This window comes from Anomaloglossus baeobatrachus, chromosome 2, assembly GCF_048569485.1.
Source record: "Anomaloglossus baeobatrachus isolate aAnoBae1 chromosome 2, aAnoBae1.hap1, whole genome shotgun sequence".
NCBI lineage: Eukaryota > Metazoa > Chordata > Amphibia > Anura > Aromobatidae > Anomaloglossus > Anomaloglossus baeobatrachus.
Window position 1 is genome coordinate 224,240,812 of NC_134354.1, and position 16,970 is coordinate 224,257,781.

Below are 16,970 nucleotides of genomic sequence, written 5' to 3' on the forward strand. Positions count from 1 at the left end.
ACATCACTGAGAAGAGGATGCTGGAGCTGGACACGAGAGAGAGCGGCGGTAGGTGAGTATATTATCACAGCCGCACTACATCACATGCGTATACACACATTTAGTGAATACAAAATTATATGGAAGGCTTCTTTAACAATGGTAAGGTTGTTACCAGAAAACAGATCTACCTCTCCCCCATATCCTATCACTTATCCACATTGTTCCCTCTATCCATACAATCCTCCCTATGCTCCCACTTCTCCATACTGTCCCACTATACTCCCACGTCTCCGTACAATCCCCACTATGCTCCCAGTTATCCATATTGTACCGATATACTCCCACTTATCCAAACTATTCCCTCTAAGCTCCCAGTTAACCATATTATACCGATATGATCCCACTTATCAAAACTGTTCCCTCTATGCTCCCACTTATCCATATTGCCCCCATATGCTCCCACTTATCTATACTGATCCCCCTATGCTCCTACTTATCTATAATGATCCCTTATGCTCCCACTTATCTATACTGATCCCCCTATGCTTCACCTATCCATACTGTTCCCCCTATGCTCCGTCTTATCCATATTATCCCCTATGCTCCCACTTATCCATACTGTCCCCCTATGCTCCCACTTATCTATACTGATTCCCCTATGCTCCCACTTATCCATACAAACCCCCTATGCTCCAACTTATCCATACAATTCTCCTGTGCTCCCACTTATCCCCACTGATCCCCTAGGCTCCCACTTATCCATACTGTCCCCCTATGCTCCCACTTATCCATACTGTCCCCCCTATGCTCCCAGTTATCCATACAATGCTCCCTATGCTCCCAGTTCTCCATACTGTCCCCCTATGCTCCCACTTATCCATGCTGTCCCCTTATGCTCCCAGTTATCCATATTATCCCCTATAGTCCTGTGATGCCCTGGCCTCACCAGATAGTCACAGTTAGGCCCCTGCATAACACCTTCCCTCACTAGGAAACACACAGCTAACCAGAAAACCCTAGTCATCCCCCTTAGGGAAAGACAGACACACCAGTGGGCGTGACCAGGCGGTTGGGACACGCCCACCCAGGGGTTTAGACAGCCCGAGGTGGGAAAGTAAGGAAGATCAGTCGAGATTAGTCTGAAGTTCAGTTTGGAGAGGAGTGTGTGCTGGAGCTAAGGGTAGCTCCAGCGGTGAAGTTCAAGTTGAACGGTACCAAGTTAGGAGCCCTGGTGCCACTGGCTAGGAGGCAGATGGTGGTCTCCATCAGCAGGAGACGGGAAGACGGCTCGGTGGAACCGAGGTGGACGGGACAGGGTTGTAGCCCGCTGGTACTGACACGGGGAACCAACACGAAAACCGGAGCACAAAGGGGGGTACTCGGACCCTGAAGCCAGGACCAGAACCTACTGGAGCTGGTTAATTAACCGACTGAGGCCAGGACTAGAGGTCCTATCCCACCCAAAGTCCCTCATAGAAGACAACAGCCCACCAATTAGGGATAAGAGGTCACCGCCAGGGCCCATAGATCCCATGGGCCAGCGTCTGTGGGCATGGCTCCTTAGGCCACATCCAGCCAGGAGCGGACTCCTGAGTTTTATACTGGGAAAGTCCACCTTACACAGCAGTGCAGGAAAAGGATAGAGACCAACAGCCGCTTGGAGGACCAGAGCGCAACCGGCCGCAGCACCAGCCACCATCACCTTGGTTTACCAGAGACTTGTGTGTTTTACTAACAGTGAGTACATCAGCACCCCTGCGGTCATCATCCCCTGCATGCGCCAACCGGGTCCCGGGGACACCATCCCTGCCCACGGAGGTGTTAACAACTTTCTGCACAACATCTTCCTTGGGTGCCCCGTAATAGCAGCGGTGGTGTTCCACCTCACCACACACAGTGAGTGGCGTCACGAACTTAATACGGCCCAGCCCATACATATACGTCCCCCCATTTATTCGGTGTGTCCGCGAGACCCCCGGGTCCAGAGACCCTCGAGCCACCACCCCTGGAAGCCCGGATCCGAGCAGCGCCGGCTGCTGGCATGGGGGCGGCACACTCCCACTTATCCATACTGTCCCCCATGCTCCCACTTATCCATACTGCCCCCCCTATGTACCCATTTATCCATATTGTCCCCCCTATTCTCTCACTTACTCATACTGCTCCCTATGCTCCCACTTATCCGTACTGTTCCCCCTGTGTTCCCATTTATCCATACTGTCCCCCTATGCTTCCACTTATCCATACTGTTCCCCATATGCTCCCACTTATTCATACTGTGCCCCCAAGTTCTTACATCTCTATACTGTTCCCCCTTCTTCATACTGTTCCTTCACTTCTAAATACTGTGCCCACCATTTTCCATGTGGTCCACCCACCCCATAATGCTCTCTCTTTCACACTGTCCCTGAGTGTGTACACAGTCTCTGCAGTCTGACGCTGAGTCATTGCAGCCTCCGCGGCACATCGGTAAGCAGTGTTGGCCATTAAACATCACTGCTATGCATTGTGCGCTGATAGCAGTTCCAGGCACATAGCAGTGACATTTAATGGTCATTGGCCTATCAGAGGCTGCTCACAAACTTGCACCACCTTTGATAGGCCAGAGTCCATTAAACGTCCCACCTATGTGTTGCATGCTGATGTCAGTGCTCGGTGCATGGCAGTGACGTTTGATGGCCTATGGGCCCGTTCAAACAACTGTGGTTACCAGCGGCGGGCCCCCTCTATATCAAGCACAGGGGGCTGGCCGAGGATCCGGAGCACATGCTGTCTAGCCAGGCCAGTCAGACCCTGGCTGTGAGGGGGGGGGCGCCTTTCCCCTCTGGGCCCCAGTGCAACCGCACTGACTGCACGAGCTATATGTCTGCCAGTGAGTGGTTAGCATACGTACTGCACCCGAACTTCGAACTTGGAGACAGATTTTTTTTTTTTTTAAAAAAAAAGTCCATTTTCGTTACAAAGCCTGAACTTTACAGCTCAGGTTTGCTCATCTCTAATCCTGATGTTTATAATTTTACATTGTCATGGGTAGAGATGAGGGGACCCATGGAATTTCATCTTCGGTGCTCAACCCTGTGCGAGTCACGGCTCGAATGGCAGGCAGCATGATCGGATGTAGTGTGCATCCGAAAAAAATATGGAAAAACCCTGCCCATCTGCTTCTGGAAGTGATATGTTTATGGCTGGCTGCATGTGGGTAGAGACCCGAGCTGCCTAATCATTGACTTTCAATGAGTTTTGGGCTGCCAGATCAAGTTTAGGTCAAGTCCGGGTCCCAAACTGAATTTTATCTAAAGTCTCGCTCATCTCTAATTGTAACTTTTCCATCAAGTTCACTTTAATGCCAAATCATGTCATGAATCAATATAAATCTAAAAAGAGTGTGTTAAAGGATAAGATTGCAATTTACGAGACTTTTCTGCAGTACATGTCCACCCCTTTTGGCTACCAAGGCATGATAACCTAGGTAGTAATTAGCCAAGTATGGCCACACATTGTGATCTGAAAAGCATGCTTTATGGGGGCACTTGTGAGGTTAAAATTATGGATGGTGTGAATCAAACAATCTGTTATAGTTTATCGAATAAGGTATGTTTGGAATCTGTCTTCAGCCACCAGCTGAGAAAATATTCACTTCAAGACTTTGTTTTGTACGAATCCCACACACCAACCCTAAGGTTATGAAAGGTGCTTGCAGAAATTGTCTCAGGCCACAGCACCACCTAATATTACAGGCCTCACTAAATGTACCATAGACATTAACAAGGGAGGCATTATTATACACTGCAGATCATTTAAAACCCAGAGTCATAATTTAGGTCAAGGCATTTCTATTCTTCTGTAGTTCCATCATTTTAATTGATTTTACATTTCAATAGATCATGCATTTCTGAACACAGAGATACAAAATGTGTGTATTTTATTATTATTATTATTATTATTATCATTATTATCATTATTATCATTATTATCATTATCATTATTATTATTATTATTATTACTTTTATTATTATTATTGTTTTATTTTTAATGGGGCAAAAGGGGGGTGATTTGAACTTATTTGTTTTTGTTTTTTAATATTTTTTAAAACTCTTTTCTTTTTTTTTTTTACTGATTTTACTAGTCCCCCTAGAGAATTTATGGCTACACTGTCTGATGTTTAGGCATTGCTCTGATCAGCAGAAATGTTGATCTCCTGTGATCCATGGCTGTATATGGAAAAGCGACAAAAAAATTCCAAATGCCAAAATTTTGGTTTTTTTAGCCGCCGCAACATTGCATTAAAACAGGTAATCAAAACATCACAAAAAGCCATCACTGAGCCTCAGATTTAAAAAAATATGAACACTACGTGTCTCAGAAAATGGCGACAATTTTTTTTTTTTTTTTACAAACTTATTTTTTTTTGCACCAACTAGATAAAAGTAAAACTATACATGTTTGATATCTATGAACTTGTACTGACAAGCCAGGTCAGTTATTTAAAAATAGTGAATACAGTAAATAAAAAATAAAAAACTAAAGAAAATTGTGAAATTGCACTTTTTTTGGAATTTCACCACACTTGGAATTTTTTTTCCATTTTCCAGTACAATATGGGGCAGAATGAATGAGGTCTTTGAAAAGTACAACTTGTTCCACTAAAAACAAGCCCTCATATGGCTTTATTGACAGAAAAATAAAAAGGTTATGGCTCTTGAAAGAAGGGGAGGAAAAAAACAAAAACGAAAAATGGAATATCACCCCAGGGTGAAAAGGTTAAAATCTTTAGAGAGTCATTAGGTGCCTCCTGCTCAAAATATTTAGAGGGTCATCAGGCGGCCCTCACTCCAAATCTTTAGAGGGTCATCAGGTGGCCCTCACTCCAAATATTTAGAGGGTCATCAGGCGGCCCTCACTCCAAATCTTTAGAGGGTCATCAGGTGGGACTCGCTCAAAATCTTTAGGGTGTCATCAGGCAGCCCTCACTACAAATCTTTATAGAGACATTAGGTGGCTCTTGCTCAGAATCTTTAGAGGGTCATCAGGTGGTCTTCACTGAAAATCTGTCAAGGTTCATCAATTCTCTCTCAAAATCTTTAGCGGATCATCAGGTCGCTCTCACTCAAAATATCTTGAGGCTCATCAGGCAACATTTGCTAAAAATCATTAGTGGGTCATCAGGTAGTCCTGACTCCAAATCTTAAAAGCGACATCAGGTGGCTCTCACTCAAAATATTTTAAGGGTCATCCGGCAGCCCACGCTCAAAATCTTTGGAAGGTCACCAGGTGGCCCTTGCTCAAAATCTTTAGCGTGTCATCAAGTGTCCCTTACTCAAAATATTTTGAGGGTTATCAGGCTTCCCTAGCTTAAAATCTATTGAGGGTCATCGGGCAGTGCTAGCTAAAAATGCTTATATGCTAGTGATAGGTGTGCATGCTTTCCACTGCTTGATACAACATCGAACATCAGAGTGCTTGGGCATGCTTAGTACTTCATTGATTATCCCTGGTGCTCGAGCGCAATGCTCAAGATCCTGACCCGCATGTTTTACAGCTGTCTTACGGCCACAAACATGCAGGGGTTGTTTGCCAATATGACAGTGTCGTAGCCATTTCAGTTCCTGGCACTATTGTGGTTAGCCAGCTGCTTTGCATAATTTGGTCTATACCGGTATAATACCTGGTGACATGCCACATGGCTCACTCTACCCTGGAAACAGAGTAGGGAGAGCTACCTGAGAAGAGATAGTGTATTACAGTAATTTGTGCTTTAGAGTCCTTGCTTCTGGAAGGTAAAATATCTATTCTGTTCTCTACTAATACCACTTAGCTGCATTTAGTGTGGTTCTAGCTGATGGAGAAGAGTATACTTTATTAGAGGCACCTAGGCAGGGATTATATCCTTACAGTCCATGCTGCTGCAACGTAAAACCAAAAGTCCTTTTCAGGGCTAAGCCTATTCTATTCTGTTCTCTAATAATACCTGTCTTAGCTTAATTTAGTGTAGGAAGAGTTGCTGTAGAAGGGCTTGTTTACAATAGAGGCATCTAGGCAAGAATTATTGCATTACAGTCCTTGCTGCTGCAATGTAAAACTAAAAGTACCTTTCAGGCCTACAACTATTGTATTCTACTGTAGTTTCTATTAATACCGGTATTAGATGCATAGCTAATTTAAAATGTGCAACACGTGCGCTAATGGACAGAGAAGAGGACGTCCCACTGATGGTGATACATGCAGAGGCTGTGGCACCCTTCTCTGCAGGGGGGCGCGGGACACCACTTCTGAAGCCAGAATAGTGCAGACAGATGGTGGGTTAGATGGCATGTAATGCTTCCAGTCTGTTTCCCAGCACATTCATGTCTTGCACAATGATCCAGTCTCACTAGCCAAAAGTCTAGACCACATAATCCTCACCCTGATCCTTCTTACTCCCACCATGGAGAGTCTTTGGTTTTGTATGTTTTATTATCACTCCATAAAAGGGGCGTAATACTCTGACAAAATTGTTCCTAGCGGTAACTTGGACGTCAAACATGCATCCAGGCATCTTCCCCATGCTGTTAGCATTCCATTGAATTATTTTTCCATCCATTTACCTGCCCCCTATTCCTCCTGGGAGGGTCTGCCGGAAAAATGCTCGACTTTCCCATTGATCACCATTATACTAGTTACTTGATTCAAGTCCATCTGAGCGTGTGACCTGCTCAATTTGGGTAATGAATAGCGATGGATAAGATCGCAGCTATTTGGGTTCGGCGTCCAACTGCAAAAAAAGAAAAAAAAAATGTTTGAAACGGGAATTAATCAATCTTTAGTCTAATATCTGCCAGGACACAGATCCCCATATAAGTCTATGGGGACCTGAAAATTCTACTTTAACATGGTGGTAGAAAGGGCTAGGGGGATTAGAGCAGGAGCATTATATTTACTGAGTCTCCTGCACAACTATAAAACTACTTTCTGGGCCACTCATTATCCTCATATGTATTCACTGCTTCCCCCACCCACCGGCAGTCCAGGTGTCTCTGGTTGCAGTAGGACCGCGCGCCCCATCCTGTAGGAGAGCATATCTGATTGCTTAGTATCACCTTCAGGTAGTTTTCTTCTGAACAATATAGAGGCACATGTATCATGGTTCTGAACTGCAGCACAATACTACAGATAAACAGCACAATAATAAGGGTGACTCTATTTTTAAGAAACTAACATAGGAAAGCTCTCGCTAGCTACCACCCTACTGATCGAACTACTAGTGTCACCAAATCCACCTTCTCTTCAAGGCTGTTCTTCAGAATCCAGTAAACTACTGCTGCATTACAGCTGTTTCAGTCCCAGAGAACTCCCACTTACCTGCTTAAGAGAACTGCCAACACTGTAGGTTCCTTGCTGGACTTGCTCCCTTGTACTTGCCACACACTCCCAAAGTTGCTCTCATTGCTGTGATAGTATCCTATTGCTCCATAGATTGCAAGCCACTCTCTAACTGACCTGGAAACAGGAACTGACTCACACTGGTTTCTATCACTCGTATCAAGGAGGAAAGAAGTGTGCATACTGGAGGGATACACCAATTTAAGTGAAAAGAGATTACTTTATTACAAAATTTTAGGACACAAGATCACACACTTTCTTTAAAAACATTTAAAAGACAAAAAGTCATATACAAATCACAAAATGTCCCGACCTCTGTTGAGGTTGGACTATCCTCTGCCACCCAGAGGTGAGCTATCTGGTACAGTCTATATTAGCAAAGAAATTAATGAGGGATTTACCAGGGGTACAGTATTCGGTGAGGTATAGATAGAAAGTACCATAGACAGATCATATATAATGGTACTCATACAATTAGAACCCAAGATTTAGACATACATCATAACATTATGACATTAAATAACATTGCAATATTCAGGATGTCCTCCAATAAATGCAGGTAAAGCGTCACAATATGTAGCCACACTGAGATATAAAACTGCAATTCTTTGGGAGAAATTATCCCCCAACAGAGAAAAAAAAAAAATATACCTCCAGAGTATAGTGTGGCCCACAGATATAATAGGTCCCAATTATTAGCCAGAATATGGCACTAAGAAGTAGAATTTATATAAGTAGAGCAACCATACAGAGAACATTTTCCTATGCATACCAATAAAGCCCAAGATTTGGGCGATACCATTAAAGTAACCTGCAAGTATATTAAATGCCCTAATTACCAGTCATAGCAGACCCAGAGAGATTGGGTGACAGAGGGTACAGGTCCCCACGCGTATCGTCACCAGCTAGGGTGACTTCGTCAGGGGTGGGTTCCCTGTGCCCTAAGCAGTGAGTTTAAATACCTGTAGGTCCCGGACGCCAGTCATAATGGCGTTTCAAAAGAGCGCGCTCTTGGGATACCCGGCGTCCCGGAAGTACCCACTGCGCCTGCGCTAAAGAATATTTCTAAAGAGGAAGTAAGGGAGGACGGAGTACCGCGCATGCGCGGGACTCCGAAAACATGGCGGCCGCCATAGAAAGAGACAGATTTTCTTTTACAATCCGTATTTTTAGATATACACAGAATAGGGGCCAGTGTATCAAAGCACCCTACAGTAAGTGGAGAACCAAGGTCGGTACTATAAGGGACATACTTGTTCAGTATATATAGAGACATAAGAGTCTCAAAATAGAAACACATTAGCATAAGGACCCCAACTAGAACTCATATATAATATGCCTATACTTTGTGTTAATAGATAGGTGGCTATGTCAAGATTTTCGGGGGGACCCCAAAGATTTTTTAGAGGGGCATTTTATCCATAAGTGCCCCTGTAAGGGATCATATCCAGCTTTTCCATAGATAGAAATTTGCACATATACAAGGTCTCAGGTAGACAAATATGAAAAAAAGAGCCTTAAAATAGAACAAAGGCCAACATTCACAATAGGAAAGATAGATTATCCATTTTACAAAAAGCCATATATCCTAAATATATACAGTGTATGTGCATGTAATCCCCAAGAGGAATAGAGGATATGCTACACTTTATACACCACATATCCCAGTTATAAATAGGCACCAAAAACCAACACCATAAATCAATAAGAGACGATATATAGCGCCCATATGTATCCCACAGAACATTTAGGGGAGGGCCCAAGTGTATATGGCCAGGCTAAAAGCCTAACCATATATACAATAGCCCTACCTTTGTTTATAGAAACCTGTGAACAACAATTCCTCATTTAATCCCCCTGGCGCCAAACTATTCAAGTTGTAGATCCAAGTGGATTCTCGTCTCAGGAGATCCAGTGTGAGGTTCCCCCCTCTGATATTGGTTTTGATGCTCTCAAGTCCCAGAATCCTTATGCCAGATGTTCTTCCATTATGCTGCTGTAAAAAATGCGTTGCCACTGAAGAGAGGGTCTTGCCTTTTTCACGGTCCGTTTTCGCCGTATTGATGGAGGAGATATGCTGTTGGATTCGGCGTCTCAGTTCCTGCCCGGTTTGTCCTACATATATTTTTGGGCAATTGCAAATAAGACCATATACTAGGTTTCTTGTCCGGCAATTAAAATATCCTTTGGGCTTCTGTCGGAAAGAAAACATGTTATCAAAAATAGGGTCCCTTGCCAACATCAAAGGGCAAACATTGCAGTTACCGCAAGGGAAAGACCCTTCCAGTGGGGGACCCCCCTCCGTCTTTCTAGACGGTCTACAAAAATGACTAGAGGAAAGCACATCTCTAAGGTTTCTGGCCCGTCTGGCAATTATCCGTGGGGTTTCTGTAATGTGTGGCAAAAGAGCCACTTCACTTCGCAGGATCCCCCAATTTTTCTGCAGGATCCCTCGTAGGTCAGGCCATTGGTTATTAAAGGTAGTCACAACCCCAATATCACCGTATGGGGTCCTCTCATCCCTTTTTTTGGCCAAGATCTCCCTTCTCCCCTTCGCCATTGAGGACTGGAAGGCCCGTGCAATTACCTTCTTAGGGTATCCTCTTGCTTGAAATCGTCTCGTCAGGTCTCTTGATTGTGTTCGAAAGTCCACATCATGACTACAATTCCTGCATAACCGCAGGAATTGACCTTTCGGGATCCCATTTCGAAGGTGCCCCGGGTGGAAACTGCTGTAATGCAGAAAACTGTTTGTAGAAGTTGGTTTTCTGAATAGGTCCGTGATGATCCTTGAATTCTCCAAAGAAAGTTTTAGATCCAGGAAATCTACCGTGGTAAGAGACAAATGTGATGTTAAATAGATATTGAACACATTATTATTTAGTTCGGAGATAAACTCCTCACACTCTTCCCACGGCCCGGTCCACAGCATTAGGACATCGTCCAAATAGCGGAACCAACGAAAAACGTGTTTTTCATAAATGGCCATATTCCTCACCACAGTCTCCTCCCACCATCCCAGATATATATTGGCATACGATGGGGCACAACGTGCCCCCATCGCTGTTCCTGAAACCTGTTTGTAGAAAATTCTATCAAATACGAAGTAATTCAGGTTGAGGATAAGTGACAACATATTCAAGAGGAATTCATCGTGATCCCTGGTACCCGTACTCCGTCCGGACAGATAGTAAGAGACCGCTCCCATACCCAGATCGTGTGATATGTTCGTATAAAGCGATTCTACGTCCATAGTGACAAGAATGGTACCTTCGGGAATATTCAGTTCTTCCAATTGTGAAATCAGGTCAGCCGAATCCCTGACGTATGATTCTAGGCGGAGGGCGAAGGGCTGTAGATAGAAGTCAAGATAAGCACATAGTTGTTCAAATATGCTCCCGATTCCAGCTACAATTGGTCTCCCAGGTGGTTTTAGGAGAGACTTGTGTACCTTCGGGAGCATATAGAATGTAGGAACCACAGGGCTTCGTACTGAAAGGAAATCCAGTTCTTTCTTGGATATAATCCCCTTCTGATGTGCATCCAGCAATAAACGATCCACCTTAGTTTTAAAAACATTAGTTGGATCGGAGGGGAGAGGCTGGTAAACATTTCTATTGGACAGCTGACGTTGTGCCTCCTCTAGATATAATTTCACGGGCCATAAAACAATATTTCCCCCCTTATCTGCTTCCTTAATTACCAGATCGCCATTCTCCCTCAGATGCTGTAGGGCCCTCCTTTCCTCAGTTGAAATATTATCTTGTTTATTATTATCCAATTTTAAGGATTGGATGTCCCTGCATACAGCATCAAAAAATACCTGGACTACTGGAAACAAGGAAAGCTTAGGGGTAGCTTGTGAGGGTAGTCTGCCCGGAAATTTCTGCTTACCAAGAGGGGCCGTCTGTTCATCCATCAAATCCAACAGGGTTTGGAAGGCCAATCTTTCGTCCTGGGGAAGGGTATCAATCAATTGAGGTTTATGGTATAGAAGCTTGAAGGTAATTTGTCTACAAAACAAATAAATATCCTTAATAAAGGTAAATTTATTCAGTGTGTTCATAGGGGAAAATGACAAACCTCTAGAGAGGACTCTCTTCTCCACCTCATTAAGTTCATAATCAGCAAGATTAATGATGCTCAAATTACCTTCAGCCTCATGATTTCCAGCTATTTCCTCCTGCGATTGCCTCCCTTGTGGTGCGGGGACCATCCCGTTTTCCTTAGTCCACTTCTCAGGTTGCGGCCGTTTCCTTCTGCCCCTCCTACATCGCTTTCCTGATCGCTTACGTCCGATGATAAAAAATCATCGCTAGTGGATGCCTGATTTTCCCTATTGGACTTAGTTGGTGAAGATACCTGGGGTCTATTTCTCACATTTTGCTTTGCTCTAACATTACCCTTATGGTTCCACTTAAAGATTTCACCAGTCTGGAAATCCTTTTTGTCCCTAATCAGTTTGTTACGTTTTCGTTTGATCACCTCTTTCTCAAAAAGGTCGATGATTCCCTTCAGTTTAATCTGAAAGGGTGCTACCACTGAGGTTTGATCGAAATTTGGGTCCGCCTCCAACTTTTTCAAAACCAGCGTTTTCCCCTGTGGCCTCAGTCAATTGGGCAGTTGTTGGAAGTTTTTGATCTTCCAACAACTGCCCAATTGACTGAGGCCACAGGGGAAAACGCTGGTTTTGAAAAAGTTGGTATAGACCTAATTAAACTACATAAAAATCTGACCAAGGTCTGGTATAACATAAAGAGTCTAGAGCATTATAAAAAATTGGGTATTGTACCAAGGGGTCTGAGGGTTCAAATTTTCCCGGCGTGGGAGGCGGACCCAATTTTCAAAAAAACCTGGGAGTCCGGCCTTCTAAAATGCTCATCTATTATTTTAGATATGTTGCTAATACATGATCAAGAACTACTTCCCACTATTAGAGAAGAAATAAGGGCTAAGGAATCTAAGCTAAAAAATTTCGATCAAACCTCAGTGGTAGCACCCTTTCAGATTAAACTGAAGGGAATCATCGACCTTTTTGAGAAAGAGGTGATCAAACGAAAACGTAACAAACTGATTAGGGACAAAAAGGATTTCCAGACTGGTGAAATCTTTAAGTGGAACCATAAGGGTAATGTTAGAGCAAAGCAAAATGTGAGAAATAGACCCCAGGTATCTTCACCAACTAAGTCCAATAGGGAAAATCAGGCATCCACTAGCGATGATTTTTTATCATCGGACGTAAGCGATCAGGAAAGCGATGTAGGAGGGGCAGAAGGAAACGGCCGCAACCTGAGAAGTGGACTAAGGAAAACGGGATGGTCCCCGCACCACAAGGGAGGCAATCGCAGGAGGAAATAGCTGGAAATCATGAGGCTGAAGGTAATTTGAGCATCAATAATCTTGCTGATTATGAACTTAATGAGGTGGAGAAGAGAGTCCTCTCTAGAGGTTTGTCATTTTCCCCTATGAACACACTGAATAAATTTACCTTTATTAAGGATATTTATTTGATTTGTAGACAAATTACCTTCAAGCTTCTATACCATAAACCTCAATTGATTGATACCCTTCCCCAGGACGAAAGATTGGCCTTCCAAACCCTGTTGGATTTGATGGATGAACAGACGGCCCCTCTTGGTAAGCAGAAATTTCCGGGCAGACTACCCTCACAAGCTACCCCTAAGCTTTCCTTGTTTCCAGTAGTCCAGGTATTTTTTGATGCTGTATGCAGGGACATCCAATCCTTAAAATTGGATAATAATAAACAAGATAATATTTCAACTGAGGAAAGGAGGGCCCTACAGCATCTGAGGGAGAATGGCGATCTGGTAATTAAGGAAGCAGATAAGGGGGGAAATATTGTTTTATGGCCCGTGAAATTATATCTAGAGGAGGCACAACGTCAGCTGTCCAATAGAAATGTTTACCAGCCTCTCCCCTCCGATCCAACTAATGTTTTTAAAACTAAGGTGGATCGTTTATTGCTGGATGCACATCAGAAGGGGATTATATCCAAGAAAGAACTGGATTTCCTTTCAGTACGAAGCCCTGTGGTTCCTACATTCTATATGCTCCCGAAGGTACACAAGTCTCTCCTAAAACCACCTGGGAGACCAATTGTAGCTGGAATCGGGAGCATATTTGAACAACTATGTGCTTATCTTGACTTCTATCTACAGCCCTTCGCCCTCCGCCTAGAATCATACGTCAGGGATTCGGCTGACCTGATTTCACAATTGGAAGAACTGAATATTCCCGAAGGTACCATTCTTGTCACTATGGACGTAGAATCGCTTTATACGAACATATCACACGATCTGGGTATGGGAGCGGTCTCTTACTATCTGTCCGGACGGAGTACGGGTACCAGGGATCACGATGAATTCCTCTTGAATATGTTGTCACTTATCCTCAACCTGAATTACTTCGTATTTGATAGAATTTTCTACAAACAGGTTTCAGGAACAGCGATGGGGGCACGTTGTGCCCCATCGTATGCCAATATATATCTGGGATGGTGGGAGGAGACTGTGGTGAGGAATATGGCCATTTATGAAAAACACGTTTTTCGTTGGTTCCGCTATTTGGACGATGTCCTAATGCTGTGGACCGGGCCGTGGGAAGAGTGTGAGGAGTTTATCTCCGAACTAAATAATAATGTGTTCAATATCTATTTAACATCACATTTGTCTCTTACCACGGTAGATTTCCTGGATCTAAAACTTTCTTTGGAGAATTCAAGGATCATCACGGACCTATTCAGAAAACCAACTTCTACAAACAGTTTTCTGCATTACAGCAGTTTCCACCCGGGGCACCTTCGAAATGGGATCCCGAAAGGTCAATTCCTGCGGTTACGCAGGAATTGTAGTCATGATGTGGACTTTCGAACACAATCAAGAGACCTGACGAGACGATTTCAAGCAAGAGGATACCCTAAGAAGGTAATTGCACGGGCCTTCCAGTCCTCAATGGCGAAGGGGAGAAGGGAGATCTTGGCCAAAAAAAGGGATGAGAGGACCCCATACGGTGATATTGGGGTTGTGACTACCTTTAATAACCAATGGCCTGACCTACGAGGGATCCTGCAGAAAAATTGGGGGATCCTGCGAAGTGAAGTGGCTCTTTTGCCACACATTACAGAAACCCCACGGATAATTGCCAGACGGGCCAGAAACCTTAGAGATGTGCTTTCCTCTAGTCATTTTTGTAGACCGTCTAGAAAGACGGAGGGGGGTCCCCCACTGGAAGGGTCTTTCCCTTGCGGTAACTGCAATGTTTGCCCTTTGATGTTGGCAAGGGACCCTATTTTTGATAACATGTTTTCTTTCCGACAGAAGCCCAAAGGATATTTTAATTGCCGGACAAGAAACCTAGTATATGGTCTTATTTGCAATTGCCCAAAAATATATGTAGGACAAACCGGGCAGGAACTGAGACGCCGAATCCAACAGCATATCTCCTCCATCAATACGGCGAAAACGGACCGTGAAAAAGGCAAGACCCTCTCTTCAGTGGCAACGCATTTTTTACAGCAGCATAATGGAAGAACATCTGGCATAAGGATTCTGGGACTTGAGAGCATCAAAACCAATATCAGAGGGGGGAACCTCACACTGGATCTCCTGAGACGAGAATCCACTTGGATCTACAACTTGAATAGTTTGGCGCCAGGGGGATTAAATGAGGAATTGTTGTTCACAGGTTTCTATAAACAAAGGTAGGGCTATTGTATATATGGTTAGGCTTTTAGCCTGGCCATATACACTTGGGCCCTCCCCTAAATGTTCTGTGGGATACATATGGGCGCTATATATCGTCTCTTATTGATTTATGGTGTTGGTTTTTGGTGCCTATTTATAACTGGGATATGTGGTGTATAAAGTGTAGCATATCCTCTATTCCTCTTGGGGATTACATGCACATACACTGTATATATTTAGGATATATGGCTTTTTGTAAAATGGATAATCTATCTTTCCTATTGTGAATGTTGGCCTTTGTTCTATTTTAAGGCTCTTTTTTTCATATTTGTCTACCTGAGACCTTGTATATGTGCAAATTTCTATCTATGGAAAAGCTGGATATGATCCCTTACAGGGGCACTTATGGATAAAATGCCCCTCTAAAAAATCTTTGGGGTCCCCCCGAAAATCTTGACATAGCCACCTATCTATTAACACAAAGTATAGGCATATTATATATGAGTTCTAGTTGGGGTCCTTATGCTAATGTGTTTCTATTTTGAGACTCTTATGTCTCTATATATACTGAACAAGTATGTCCCTTATAGTACCGACCTTGGTTCTCCACTTACTGTAGGGTGCTTTGATACACTGGCCCCTATTCTGTGTATATCTAAAAATACGGATTGTAAAAGAAAATCTGTCTCTTTCTATGGCGGCCGCCATGTTTTCGGAGTCCCGCGCATGCGCGGTACTCCGTCCTCCCTTACATCCTCTTTAGAAAAATTCTTTAGCGCAGGCGCAGTGGGTACTTCCGGGACGCCGGGTATCCCAAGAGCGCGCTCTTTTGAAACGCCATTATGACTGGCGTCCGGGACCTACAGGTATTTAAACTCACTGCTTAGGGCACAGGGAACCCACCCCTGACGAAGTCACCCTAGCTGGTGACGATACGCGTGGGGACCTGTACCCTCTGTCACTCAATCTCTCTGGGTCTGCTATGACTGGTAATTAGGGCATTTAATATACTTGCAGGTTACTTTAATGGTATCGCCCAAATCTTGGGCTTTATTGGTATGCATAGGAAAATGTTCTCTGTATGGTTGCTCTACTTATATAAATTCTACTTCTTAGTGCCATATTCTGGCTAATAATTGGGACCTATTATATCTGTGGGCCACACTATACTCTGGAGGTATATTTTTTTTTTTTCTCTGTTGGGGGATAATTTCTCCCAAAGAATTGCAGTTTTATATCTCAGTGTGGCTACATATTGTGACGCTTTACCTGCATTTATTGGAGGACATCCTGAATATTGCAATGTTATTTAATGTCATAATGTTATGATGTATGTCTAAATCTTGGGTTCTAATTGTATGAGTACCATTATATATGATCTGTCTATGGTACTTTCTATCTATACCTCACCGAATACTGTACCCCTGGTAAATCCCTCATTAATTTCTTTGCTAATATAGACTGTACCAGATAGCTCACCTCTGGGTGGCAGAGGATAGTCCAACCTCAACAGAGGTCGGGACATTTTGTGATTTGTATATGACTTAAATGTTTTTAAAGAAAGTGTGTGATCTTGTGTCCTAAAATTTTGTAATAAAGTAATCTCTTTTCACTTAAATTGGTGTATCCCTCCAGTATGCACACTTCTTTCCTCCTTGATACAAATTGTATATAGGTGTGCCGAGGTGAACCCATTTGACTGCTATATAGGGTAATTACATCCCTTTAGGTGGTGCCCTCCCCATTTTTCTTGTTCATGGTTTCTATCACTCCTCCCTCTCCATGGCTGACTAAGTATTAACCCTGTGCTTTCCAAACAAGAGTCTATATAAGAATAAAAAGGAAGACAGTGACATCTTGTGGCTGGTGGTTGGTACTGCAGCCCATAGGAAAACATTGCAGAAATACAAATATTACACAAATACG